The sequence below is a fragment of the Paramormyrops kingsleyae genome, chromosome 6 (genome assembly GCF_048594095.1).
Source record: "Paramormyrops kingsleyae isolate MSU_618 chromosome 6, PKINGS_0.4, whole genome shotgun sequence".
Taxonomy (NCBI): domain Eukaryota; kingdom Metazoa; phylum Chordata; class Actinopteri; order Osteoglossiformes; family Mormyridae; genus Paramormyrops; species Paramormyrops kingsleyae.
In genome coordinates, this window is record NC_132802.1 from 40,463,312 (window position 1) to 40,476,583 (window position 13,272).

Here is a 13,272-nt window from a genome sequence, read left to right on the forward strand (position 1 = left end):
CCTTTATGACCACAGTCTACCTGAGTGCTGCCGCTGACCGTGTCCATCACATTATGACCGCAGCCTACCTGAGTTCTGCCACTGACCGTGTCCATCCCTTTATGACCACAGTCTACCTGAGTTCTGCCACTGACCGTGTCCATCCCTTTATGACCACAGCCTACCTGAGTGCTGCCGCTGACCGTGTCCATCCCTTTATGACCAGTCTACCTGAGTGCTGCCGCTGACCGTGTCCATCCCTTTATGACCGCAGTCTACCTGAGTGCTGCCGCTGACCGTATCCATCCCTTTATGACCCCAGTGTACCTGAGTTCTGCCGCTGACCGTGTCCATCCCTTTATGACCAGTCTACCTGAGTGCTGCCGCTGACCGTGTCCATCCCTTTATGACCGCAGCCTACCTGAGTGCTGCTGCTGACCATGTCCATCACATTATGACCGCAGCCTACCTGAGTGCTGCTGCTGACCATGTCCATCACATTATGACCGCAGCCTACCTGAGTGCTGCTGCTGACCATGTCCATCACATTATGACCGCAGCCTACCTGAGTGCTGCTGCTGACCATGTCCATCACATTATGACCGCAGCCTACCTGAGTTCTGCCGCTGACCGTGTCCATCCCTTTATGACCACAGTCTACCTGAGTGCTGCCGCTGACCGTGTCCATCCCTTTATGACCAGTCTACCTGAGTGCTGCCGCTGACCGTGTCCATCCCTTTATGACCGCAGTCTACCTGAGTGCTGCCGCTGACCGTATCCATCCCTTTATGACCCCAGTGTACCTGAGTTCTGCCGCTGACCGTGTCCATCCCTTTATGACCAGTCTACCTGAGTGCTGCCGCTGACCGTGTCCATCCCTTTATGACCGCAGCCTACCTGAGTGCTGCTGCTGACCGTGTCCATTACTTTATGACCAGTCTACCTGAGTGCTGCCGCTGACCGTGTCCATCCCTTTATGACCAGTCTACCTGAGTGCTGCCGCTGACCGTGTCCATCCCTTTATGACCGCAGTCTACCTTAGTGCTGCCGCTGACCGTGTCCATTACTTTATGACCAGTCTACCTGAGTGCTGCCGCTGACCGTGTCCATCCCTTTATGACCAGTCTACCTGAGTGCTGCCGCTGACCGTGTCCATCCCTTTATGACCAGTCTACCTGAGTGCTGCCGCTGACCGTGTCCATCCCTTTATGACCGCAGCCTACCTGAGTGCTGCTGCTGACCGTGTCCATCCCTTTATGACCAGTCTACCTTAGTGCTGCCGCTGACCGTGTCCATCCCTTTATGACCGCAGTCTACCTTAGTGCTGCCGCTGACCGTGTCCATCCCTTTATGACCGCAGCCTACCTGAGTGCTGCTGCTGACCGTGTCCATCCCTTTATGACCAGTCTACCTTAGTGCTGCCGCTGACCGTGTCCATCCCTTTATGACCGCAGTCTACCTTAGTGCTGCCGCTGACCGTGTCCATCCCTTTATGACCGCAGCCTACCTGAGTGCTGCTGCTGACCGTGTCCATCCCTTTATGACCAGTCTACCTTAGTGCTGCCGCTGACCGTGTCCATCCCTTTATGACCGCAGCCTACCTGAGTGCTGCCGCTGACCGTGTCCATCCCTTTATGACCACAGTCTACCTGAGTGCTGCCGCTGACCGTGTCCATCCCTTTATGACCAGTCTACCTGAGTGCTGCCGCTGACCGTGTCCATCCCTTTATGACCAGTCTACCTTAGTGCTGCCGCTGACCGTGTCCATCCCTTTATGACCGCAGCCTACCTGAGTGCTGCCGCTGACCGTGTCCATCCCTTTATGACCAGTCTACCTGAGTGCTGCCGCTGACCGTGTCCATCCCTTTATGGACAGTCTACCTGAGTGCTGCTGCTGACCGTGTCCATCCCTTTATGACTGCAGTCTACCTGAGTGCTGCCGCTGACCGTGTCCATCTCTTTTTGACCACAGTCTACCTGAGTTCTGCCGCTGACCGTGTCCATCCCTTTATGACCACAGTCTACCTGAGTGCTGCCGCTGACCGTGTCCATCCCTTTATGACCAGTCTACCTGAGTGCTGCCGCTGACCGTGTCCATCCCTTTATGACCAGTCTACCTGAGTTCTGCCGCTGACCGTGTCCATCCCTTTATGACCACAGTCTACCTTAGTGCTGCCGCTGACCGTGTCCATCCCTTTATGACCAGTCTACCTGAGTGCTGCCGCTGACCGTGTCCATCCCTTTATGACCACAGCCTACCTGAGTGCTGCCGCTGACTATGTCCATCACATTATGACCGCAGCCTACCTGAGTGCTGCCGCTGACCGTGTCCATCTCTTTTTGACCACAGTCTACCTGAGTTCTGCCGCTGACCGTGTCCATCCCTTTATGACCACAGTCTACCTGAGTGCTGCCGCTGACCGTGTCCATCCCTTTATGACCAGTCTACCTGAGTGCTGCCGCTGACCGTGTCCATCCCTTTATGACCAGTCTACCTGAGTTCTGCCGCTGACCGTGTCCATCCCTTTATGACCACAGTCTACCTTAGTGCTGCCGCTGACCGTGTCCATCCCTTTATGACCACAGTCTACCTGAGTGCTGCCGCTGACCGTGTCCATCCCTTTATGACCACAGTGTACCTGAGTTCTGCTGCTGACCGTGTCCATCCCATTATGACCATAAGAACATAAGAACATAAGAACATAAGAAATTTACAAACGAGAGGAGGCCATTCGGCCCATCAAGCTCGTTTGGGGAGAACTTAGCTAATATCTCAGAGTTGTTAAAATCTTATCTAGCTCTGATTTAAAGGAACCCATGGTTTTAGCTTCCACTACAATAGCAGGAAGACTATTCCATACTCTGACTACACGCTGTGTAGAAGTGCTTCCTCAAATTTGTTTTAAAATGTTCTCCCGCTAATTTCCACTTATGGCCACGACTTCTAGTATTTAGACTAATATTGAAATAGTCATTTGGCTGAACAGCATCCAGACCCGTTAGAATCTTATAGACCTGAATCATATCCCCCCTTAGTCTCCTTTGCTCAAGGCTGAACAGATTCAGTTCCGCTAACCTCTCCTCGTAAGACATTCCTCTAAGACCAGGAATCATTCTCGTAGCTCTTCGTTGCACCTTTTCTAAGGCAGCAATGTCCTTCTTGAGGTATGGTGACCAAACCTGCACACAGTATTCTAGGTGGGGTCTTACCAAGGAATTATATAAGTGTAACATCACCTCCCTTGACTTAAACTCCACACATCTAGAGATATAACCCAACATTCTGTTCGCCTTTTTTATTGCTTCCCCACATTGGCGAGAGTGGGACATGGAAGCATCAACATACATACCGAGATCTTTCTCGTAATCAGCTACCTTTATTTCAGTGGAACCCATAAAATATCTGTACTGTATATTTCTGCTCCCTGCATGGATTACCTTACATTTATCTGTGTTAAATTTCATCTGCCAAGTATCAGCCCATTCGCTAATTAAATCCAGATCCCGTTGAAGCCTCTCTGCTGCTAGATTAGTATCTGCTACCCCGCCCACCTTAGTGTCGTCTGCAAATTTAACCAGTTTACTGTATGTATTCGTGTCAATATCATTAATGTAAATTAGGAACAATAGTGGTCCTAAAATTGAACCCTGCGGTACCCCACTATAAACGGAGGCCCACTGTGACATAGTGCCTCTAATAACTACTCGCTGCTTCCTATCAGTTAGCCAGTTTTTGATCCAAGCTGCCACAGTTCCTAAAATTCCTGCAGCTTTAAGCTTTAACAAGAGCCGTTTGTGGGGGACAACATCAAAGGCTTTCTGGAAATCTAAGTAAATCACATCATAGGCCTTTTTGTGATCAATTTCACTTGTAGCTTCCTCAAAGAACTCAAGCAGATTTGTTAAGCAGGATCTACCTCTCCTAAATCCATGTTGGCTATCCTTTATAATGTTATTTGCATCTAGGTAATCTACCATTTTCACTTGAATTATAGCTTCCATTATTTTTCCAGTAATGCTAGTTAAACTGATTGGCCTATAGTTTGCTGGATTACTTCTATCCCCTTTTTTGAATATGGGTGTTATATTAGCATGCTTCCAATCTGATGGTACCACACCCACAGATAACGATTTCTGGAATATTAAAGTCAAAGGTTGGCTAATAATATCCCTCATCTCTTTCAAGACTAAAGGTAAGATGCCATCAGGCCGCTGCGATTTATTTATTTTGAGTTTAGCTAGGCTTAGTATCACATCAACCTCAGTTATACATATATTGGTCATAGACGATGCTGTATTCGTATTAATTGGTAGTAAATTACTTGTGTTCTCTATTGTGAACACCCTTGAAAAATAATCATTAAACTCGTTTACCATATCAATTTCGTTATCAATTATAAGGCCCTTACTATCCTGCAAATTAGTGATTTCAGCTTTTAGTGCTCTCTTGGAGTTAAAATATTGGAAGAAACCTTTACTGTCATGCTTAGCCTCCAATGCAATTTTTCTTTCTACATCCCTCTTTGATAGCCTAATGTCATTTTTTAACTCTGCCTGTAGACTTAGATACTCCTGCTTGATTTTGAAATCATTAGTTATTTTCCAGTTGTGGAACAGAGCCCTTTTCCTCCTGACTTTATTCTTAATTTCCTTAGTAAACCACCTTGGTTGTCGTTTCCTAGATTTAGTTTTGCTGGAAACAGGTATGAAGTCCTCTTGCACTTGCAACAATGTGCTTTTGAAAAATTCCCATGCCTCTTCAACTGTTTTGCTATTTAACTCTGTCCAGTTTACAGTTTCTAATTTCCGTCTCATACCATTAAAGTTAGCCTTCCTAACAGTGTATACTTTTAATTTAGACTTTGCTCTTCGGACACTAAAATTAACCTCGAATTTAACCATGTTATGATCACTACCGTACAATGGGTCTAAAACCTCTAATTTTCCAATCCTATCCTGGTTATTACAAAAAACGAGATCAAGAAGGGCTTCTCCCCTGGTAGGAGTATTAACAAACTGAGTAAAAAAACAATCCTGTACTAATTCCACCATCTCAAGTTCATTTACAGAAGAGCCAGAGACTGTGTCCCACTGTATCCCAGGTAAATTAAAATCACCCATAACCACCACATCATTTTTATTACTCATAATCCTGATATCATCATATAATATTCTGCTTTCCTCTACAGCTACATTAGGTGCCCTATAACAAACCCCGACAATTAGGCCATTTGAATCTTTAGCATCAAGTTTGATCCATACAGCTTCTGAATTTTTATTTTTATCAGTGAGATCCCTTGCCTGCAAGTTTTCTTTTACGTATACTGCAACACCACCTCCCTTCTTGCCTATCCGGTCTCTACGGAACAACGTATAACCATCCATATTATATTCATCACCATCATTGTCACTCATCCATGTTTCAGTTATTCCTATAATGTCGTAATTGTCTGAAGAAATTAAAGCCTCTAAGTCATTAATTTTGTTTCTAATACTCCTAGCATTCAAATACAGACCACTAATGGTAGGCCTTTTACAGTGTCTACTTTTAATATTTATTTGGGCTTTCCGTCTCTCCCCACATAAATTCATAACTGACCTCCCTGCCCCCCCAGTCCCTAGTTTAAACATTCCTCAACTATTCTGCACATACGCCTCCCCAATACACTGGTTCCCCTATGGTTCAGATGCAACCCGTCCGGCTTGAACAGGTCCCACCTGTTCCAGAAGGTCTTCCAGTGCCCCATAAACCTGAACCCCTCTTTCCTACACCACCATTTTAGCCACGCATTTAATCCCCTTATCTCAGCTAATTTTGCCTGACTTGCACGTGGCACGGGAAGTATTCCAGAGAATACCACCGTGGATGTTCTGCTTCTAAGCTTATCCGCGACTTCTATAAATTTATCTTGCAGAACAGCCCTTCTGCCCTTTCCTATGTCATTGGTGCCAACATGCACCACGACCACTGGATCCACCCCGGCTGGGGCCAAAAGCCTGTCCACTCGATCTGGAAGGTCCCCTACCTGGGCACCAGGCAGGCAAGACACCGTACGGGACCCTCTATCACGGGTGCACACATAACTATCTACACCTCTTATAATTGAATCCCCTACTACCACAACCTCCCTCCTACTGGGGTTAGGTGGCTCCTTGGTGCCCAAGGGCCCACCTGCCTCCCCAGTCTCTTCCGGCTCTAAAGCTGGAAGCACCTGAAAGCGGTTAGAAACCGTTACTTCAGGTGATGCCGCCTCTGTGAACTGTGTACGCCCTTTTCTACGTCTACGACCGTCTGCCTGAGTGCTGCTGCTGACCGTGTCCATCCCTTTATGACCACAGCCTACCTGAGTGTGCTGCTGACCGTGTCCATCCCATTATGACCACAGTCTGCCTGAGTGCTGCCGCTGACCATGTCCATCTCTTTATGACCACAGTCTACCTGAGTGCTGCCGCTGACCGTGTCCATCCCTTTACGACCAGTCTACCTGAGTGCTGCCGCTGACCGTGTCCATCACATTATGACCGCAGCCTACCTGAGTTCTGCCGCTGACCGTGTCCATCCCTTTATGACCAGTCTACCTGAGTGCTGCCGCTGACCGTGTCCATCCCTTTATGACCGCAGTCTACCTGAGTGCTGCCGCTGACCGTATCCATCCCTTTATGACCGCAGCGTACCTGATTTCTGCCGCTGACCGTGTCCATCCCTTTATGACCGCAGCCTACCTGAGTGCTGCCGCTGACCGTGTCCATCCCTTTATGACCGCAGCCTACCTGAGTGCTGCCGCTGACCGTGTCCATCCCTTTATGACCGCAGCCTACCTGAATGCTGCCGCTGACCGTGTCCATCTCTTTTTCACCACAGTCTACCTGAGTTCTGCCGCTGACCGTGTCCATCCCTTTATGACCGCAGCCTACCTGAGTGCTGCCGCTGACCGTGTCCATCCCTTTATGACCGCAGCCTACCTGAATGCTGCCGCTGACTGTGTCCATCTCTTTTTGACCGCAGCCTACCTGAGTGCTGCCGCTGACCGTGTCCATCCCTTTATGACCGCAGCCTACCTGAGTGCTGCCGCTGACCGTATCCATCTCTTTATGACCACAGTCTACTTGAGTGCTGCCGCTGACCGTGTCCATCCCTTTATGACCACAGTCTACCTGAGTGCTGCCGCTGACCGTGTCCATCCCTTTATGACCAGTCTACCTGAGTGCTGCCGCTGACCGTGTCCATCACATTATGACCGCAGCCTACCTGAGTGCTGCTGCTGACCATGTCCATCACATTATGACCGCAGCCTACCTGAGTGCTGCCGCTGACCGTGTCCATCCCTTTATGACCACAGCCTACCTGAGTGCTGCTGCTGACCGTGTCCATCCCATTATGACCACAGTCTGCCTGAGTTCTGCTGCTGACCATGTCCATCTCTTTATGACCACAGTCTACCTGAGTGCTGCCGCTGACCGTGTCCATCCCTTTACGACCAGTCTACCTGAGTGCTGCCGCTGACCGTGTCCATCCCTTTATGACCACAGTCTACCTGAGTGCTGCCGCTGACCGTGTCCATCCCTTTATGACCACAGTCTACCTGAGTGCTGCTGCTGACCGTGTCCATCCCATTATGACCACAGTCTGCCTGAGTTCTGCTGCTGACCATGTCCATCTCTTTATGACCACAGTCTACCTGAGTTCTGCCGCTGACCGTGTCCATCCCTTTATGACCAGTCTACCTGAGTGCTGCCGCTGACCGTGTCCATCCCTTTATGACCGCAGTCTACCTGAGTGCTGCCGCTGACCGTATCCATCCCTTTATGACCGCAGTGTACCTGAGTTCTGCCGCTGACCGTGTCCATCCCTTTATGACCGCAGCCTACCTGAATGCTGCCGCTGACCGTGTCCATCCCTTTATGACCGCAGCCTACCTGAATGCTGTCGCTGACCGTGTCCATCCCTTTATGACCGCAGCCTACCTGAGTGCTGCTGCTGACCGTATCCATCTCTTTATGACCACAGTCTACTTGAGTGCTGCCGCTGACCGTGTCCATCCATTTATGACCACAGTCTACCTGAGTGCTGCCGCTTACCGTGTCAATCTCTTTACGACCACAGTCTACCTGAGTGCTGCCGCTGACCGTGTCCATCCCTTTATGACCAGTCTACCTGAGTGCTGCCGCTGACCGTGTCCATCACATTATGACCGCAGCCTACCTGAGTGCTGCCGCTGACCGTGTCCATCCCTTTATGACCACAGCCTACCTGAGTGCTGCTGCTGACCGTGTCCATCCCATTATGACCACAGTCTGCCTGAGTTCTGCTGCTGACCATGTCCATCCCTTTATGACCACAGCCTACATGAGTGCTGCCGCTGACCGTGTCCATCCCTTTATGACCAGTCTACCTTAGTGCTGCCGCTGACCGTGTCCATCCCTTTATGACCACAGCCTACATGAGTGCTGCCGCTGACCGTGTCCATCCCTTTATGACCGCAGCCTACCTGAGTGCTGCCGCTGACCGTGTCCATCCCTTTATGACCAGTCTACCTGAGTGCTGCCGCTGACCGTGTCCATCCCTTTATGACCAGTCTACCTGAGTGCTGCCGCTGACCGTGTCCATCCCTTTATGACCGCAGTCTACCTGAGTGCTGCCGCTGACCGTATCCATCCCTTTATGACCGCAGTGTACCTGAGTTCTGCCGCTGACCGTGTCCATCCCTTTATGACCGCAGCCTACCTGAATGCTGCCGCTGACCGTGTCCATCCCTTTATGACCGCAGCCTACCTGAATGCTGTCGCTGACCGTGTCCATCCCTTTATGACCGCAGCCTACCTGAGTGCTGCCGCTGACCGTGTCCATCCCTTTATGACCACAGCCTACCTGAGTGCTGCTGCTGACCGTGTCCATCCCATTATGACCACAGTCTGCCTGAGTTCTGCTGCTGACCATGTCCATCCCTTTATGACCACAGCCTACATGAGTGCTGCCGCTGACCGTGTCCATCCCTTTATGACCAGTCTACCTTAGTGCTGCCGCTGACCGTGTCCATCCCTTTATGACCACAGCCTACATGAGTGCTGCCGCTGACCGTGTCCATCCCTTTATGACCGCAGCCTACCTGAGTGCTGCCGCTGACCGTGTCCATCCCTTTATGACCAGTCTACCTGAGTGCTGCCGCTGACCGTGTCCATCCATTTATGACCGCAGCCTACCTGAGTTCTGCTGCTGACCGTGTCCATCCCTTTATGACCACAGCCTACCTGAGTGCGGCCGCTGACCGTGTCCATCCCTTTATGACCCCAGTGTACCTGAGTTCTGCTGCTGACCGTGTCCATCCCTTTATGACCACAGCCTACCTGAGTGCGGCCGCTGACCGTGTCCATCCCTTTATGACCGCAGCCTACCTGTGTGCTGCCGCTGACCGTGTCCATCCCTTTATGACCGCAGCCTACCTGAGTGCTGCCGCTGACCGTGTCCATCCCATTATGACCGCAGCCTACCTGAGTGCTGCCGCTGACCGTATCCATCTCTTTATGACCACAGCCTGCCTGAGTTCTGCCGCTGACCGTGTCCATCCCTTTATGACCGCAGCCTGCCTGAGTTCTGCCGCTGACCGTGTCCATCCCTTTATGACCGCAGCCTACCTGAGTGCTGCCACTGACCGTGTCCATCCCTTTATGACCGCAGCCTGCATGAGTGCTGCCGCTGACCGTGTCCATCCCTTTATGACCGCAGTCTACCTGAGTGCTGCCGCTGACCGTGTCAATCTCTTTATGACCATAGTCTACCTGGCTGCTGCCGCTGACCGTGTCCATCCCTTTATGACCGCAGCCTACCTGAGTGCTGCCGCTGACCGTGTCCATCCCTTTATGACCGCAGCCTACCTGTGTGCTGCCGCTGACCGTGTCCATCCCTTTATGACCGCAGCCTACCTGAGTGCTGCCGCTAACCGTGTCCATCCCTTTATGACCGCAGCCTACCTGAGTGCTGCTGCTGACCGTATCCATCTCTTTATGACCACAGTCTACCTGAGTGCTGCCGCTGACCGTGTCCATCCCTTTATGACCGCAGTCTACCTGAGTGCTGCCGCTAACCGTGTCCATCCCTTTATGACCGCAGCCTACCTGAGTGCTGCTGCTGACCGTATCCATCTCTTTATGACCACAGTCTACCTGAGTGCTGCCGCTGACCGTGTCCATCCCTTTATGACCGCAGTCTACCTGAGTGCTGCCGCTGACCGTGTCCATCCCTTTATGACCACAGCCTGCCTGAGTTCTGCCGCTGACCGTGTCCATCCCTTTATGACCGCAGCCTACCTGAGTGCTGCCGCTGACCGTGTCCATCCCTTTATGACCGCAGCCTACCTGAGTGCTCCCGCTGACCGTGTCCATCCCTTTATGACCGCAGCCTACCTGAGTGCTGCCACTGACCGTGTCCATCCCTTTATGACCGCAGCCTACCTGAGTGCTGCCGCTGACCGTGTCCATCCCTTTATGACCGCAGTCTACCTGAGTGCTGCCGCTGACCGTGTCAATCTCTTTATGACCACAGTCTACCTGAGTGCTGCCGCTGACCGTGTCAATCTCTTTATGACCACAGTCTACCTGGCTGCTGCCGCTGACCGTGTCCATCCCTTTATGACAGCAGCCTACCTGAGTGCTGCTGCTGACCGTATCCATCTCTTTATGACCGCAGTCTACCTGAGTGCTGCCGCTGACCGTGTCAATCTCTTTATGACCACAGTCTACCTGGCTGCTGCCGCTGACCGTGTCCATCCCTTTATGACCACAGCCTACCTGAGTGCTGCTGCTGACCGTGTCCATCACATTATGACCGCAGCCTACCTGAGTTCTGCCGCTGACCGTGTCCATCCCTTTATGACCGCAGCCTACCTGAGTGCTGCCGCTGACCGTGTCCATCCCTTTATGACAGCAGCCTATCTGAGTGCTGCTGCTGACCGTATCCATCTCTTTATGACCACAGTCTACCTGAGTGCTGCCGCTGACCGTGTCAATCTCTTTATGACCACAGTCTACCTGGCTGCTGCCGCTGACCGTGTCCATCCCTTTATGACCACAGCCTACCTGAGTGCTGCTGCTGACCGTGTCCATCACATTATGACCGCAGCCTACCTGAGTTCTGCCGCTGACCGTGTCCATCCCTTTATGACCACAGTCTACCTGAGTGCTGCCGCTGACCGTGTCCATCCCTTTATGACCGCAGTCTACCTGAGTGCTGCCGCTGACCGTGTCAATCTCTTTATGACCACAGTCTACCTGAGTGCTGCCGCTGACCGTGTCAATCTCTTTATGACCACAGTCTACCTGGCTGCTGCCGCTGATCGTGTCCATCCCTTTATGACCGCAGCCTACCTGAGTGCTGCCGCTGACCGTGTCAATCTCTTTATGACCACAGTCTACCTGAGTGCTGCCGCTGACCGTGTCCATCCCTTTATGACCACAGCCTGCCTGAGTTCTGCCGCTGACCGTGTCCATCCCTTTATGACCGCAGCCTACCTGAGTGCTGCCACTGACCGTGTCCATCCCTTTATGACCGCAGCCTACATGAGTGCTGCCGCTGACCGTGTCCATCCCTTTATGACCGCAGTCTACCTGAGTGCTGCCGCTGACCGTGTCAATCTCTTTATGACCATAGTCTACCTGGCTGCTGCCGCTGACCGTGTCCATCCCTTTATGACCGCAGCCTACCTGAGTGCTGCCGCTGACCGTGTCCATCCCTTTATGACCGCAGCCTACCTGAGTGCTGCCGCTAACCGTGTCCATCCCTTTATGACCGCAGCCTACCTGAGTGCTGCTGCTGACCGTATCCATCTCTTTATGACCACAGTCTACCTGAGTGCTGCCGCTGACCGTGTCCATCCCTTTATGACCGCAGTCTACCTGAGTGCTGCCGCTGACCGTGTCCATCCCTTTATGACCACAGCCTGCCTGAGTTCTGCCGCTGACCGTGTCCATCCCTTTATGACCGCAGCCTACCTGAGTGCTGCCGCTGACCGTGTCCATCCCTTTATGACCGCAGCCTACCTGAGTGCTCCCGCTGACCGTGTCCATCCCTTTATGACCGCAGCCTACCTGAGTGCTGCCACTGACCGTGTCCATCCCTTTATGACCGCAGCCTACCTGAGTGCTGCCGCTGACCGTGTCCATCCCTTTATGACCGCAGTCTACCTGAGTGCTGCCGCTGACCGTGTCAATCTCTTTATGACCACAGTCTACCTGAGTGCTGCCACTGACCGTGTCCATCCCTTTATGACCACAGTCTACCTGGCTGCTGCCGCTGACCGTGTCCATCCCTTTATGACAGCAGCCTACCTGAGTGCTGCTGCTGACCGTATCCATCTCTTTATGACCGCAGTCTACCTGAGTGCTGCCGCTGACCGTGTCAATCTCTTTATGACCACAGTCTACCTGGCTGCTGCCGCTGACCGTGTCCATCCCTTTATGACCACAGCCTACCTGAGTGCTGCTGCTGACCGTGTCCATCACATTATGACCGCAGCCTACCTGAGTTCTGCCGCTGACCGTGTCAATCTCTTTATGACCACAGTCTACCTGGCTGCTGCCGCTGACCGTGTCCATCCCTTTATGACAGCAGCCTATCTGAGTGCTGCTGCTGACCGTATCCATCTCTTTATGACCACAGTCTACCTGAGTGCTGCCGCTGACCGTGTCAATCTCTTTATGACCACAGACTACCTGGCTGCTGCCGCTGACCGTGTCCATCCCTTTATGACCACAGCCTACCTGAGTGCTGCTGCTGACCGTGTCCATCACATTATGACCGCAGTCTACCTGAGTGCTGCCGCTGACCGTGTCCATCCCTTTATGACCACAGACTACCTGGCTGCTGCCGCTGACCGTGTCCATCCCTTTATGACCACAGCCTACCTGAGTGCTGCTGCTGACCGTGTCCATCACATTATGACCGCAGCCTACCTGAGTTCTGCCGCTGACCGTGTCCATCCCTTTATGACCACAGTCTACCTGAGTGCTGCCGCTGACCGTGTCCATCCCTTTATGACCGCAGTCTACCTGAGTGCTGCCGCTGACCGTGTCAATCTCTTTATGACCACAGTCTACCTGAGTGCTGCCGCTGACCGTGTCAATCTCTTTATGACCACAGTCTACCTGGCTGCTGCCGCTGACCGTGTCCATCCCTTTATGACCGCAGCCTACCTGAGTGCTGCCGCTGACCGTGTCCATCCTTTTATGAGCGCAGCCTACCTGTGTGCTGCCGCTGACCGTGTCCATCCCTTTATGACAGCAGCCTACCTGAGTGCTGCT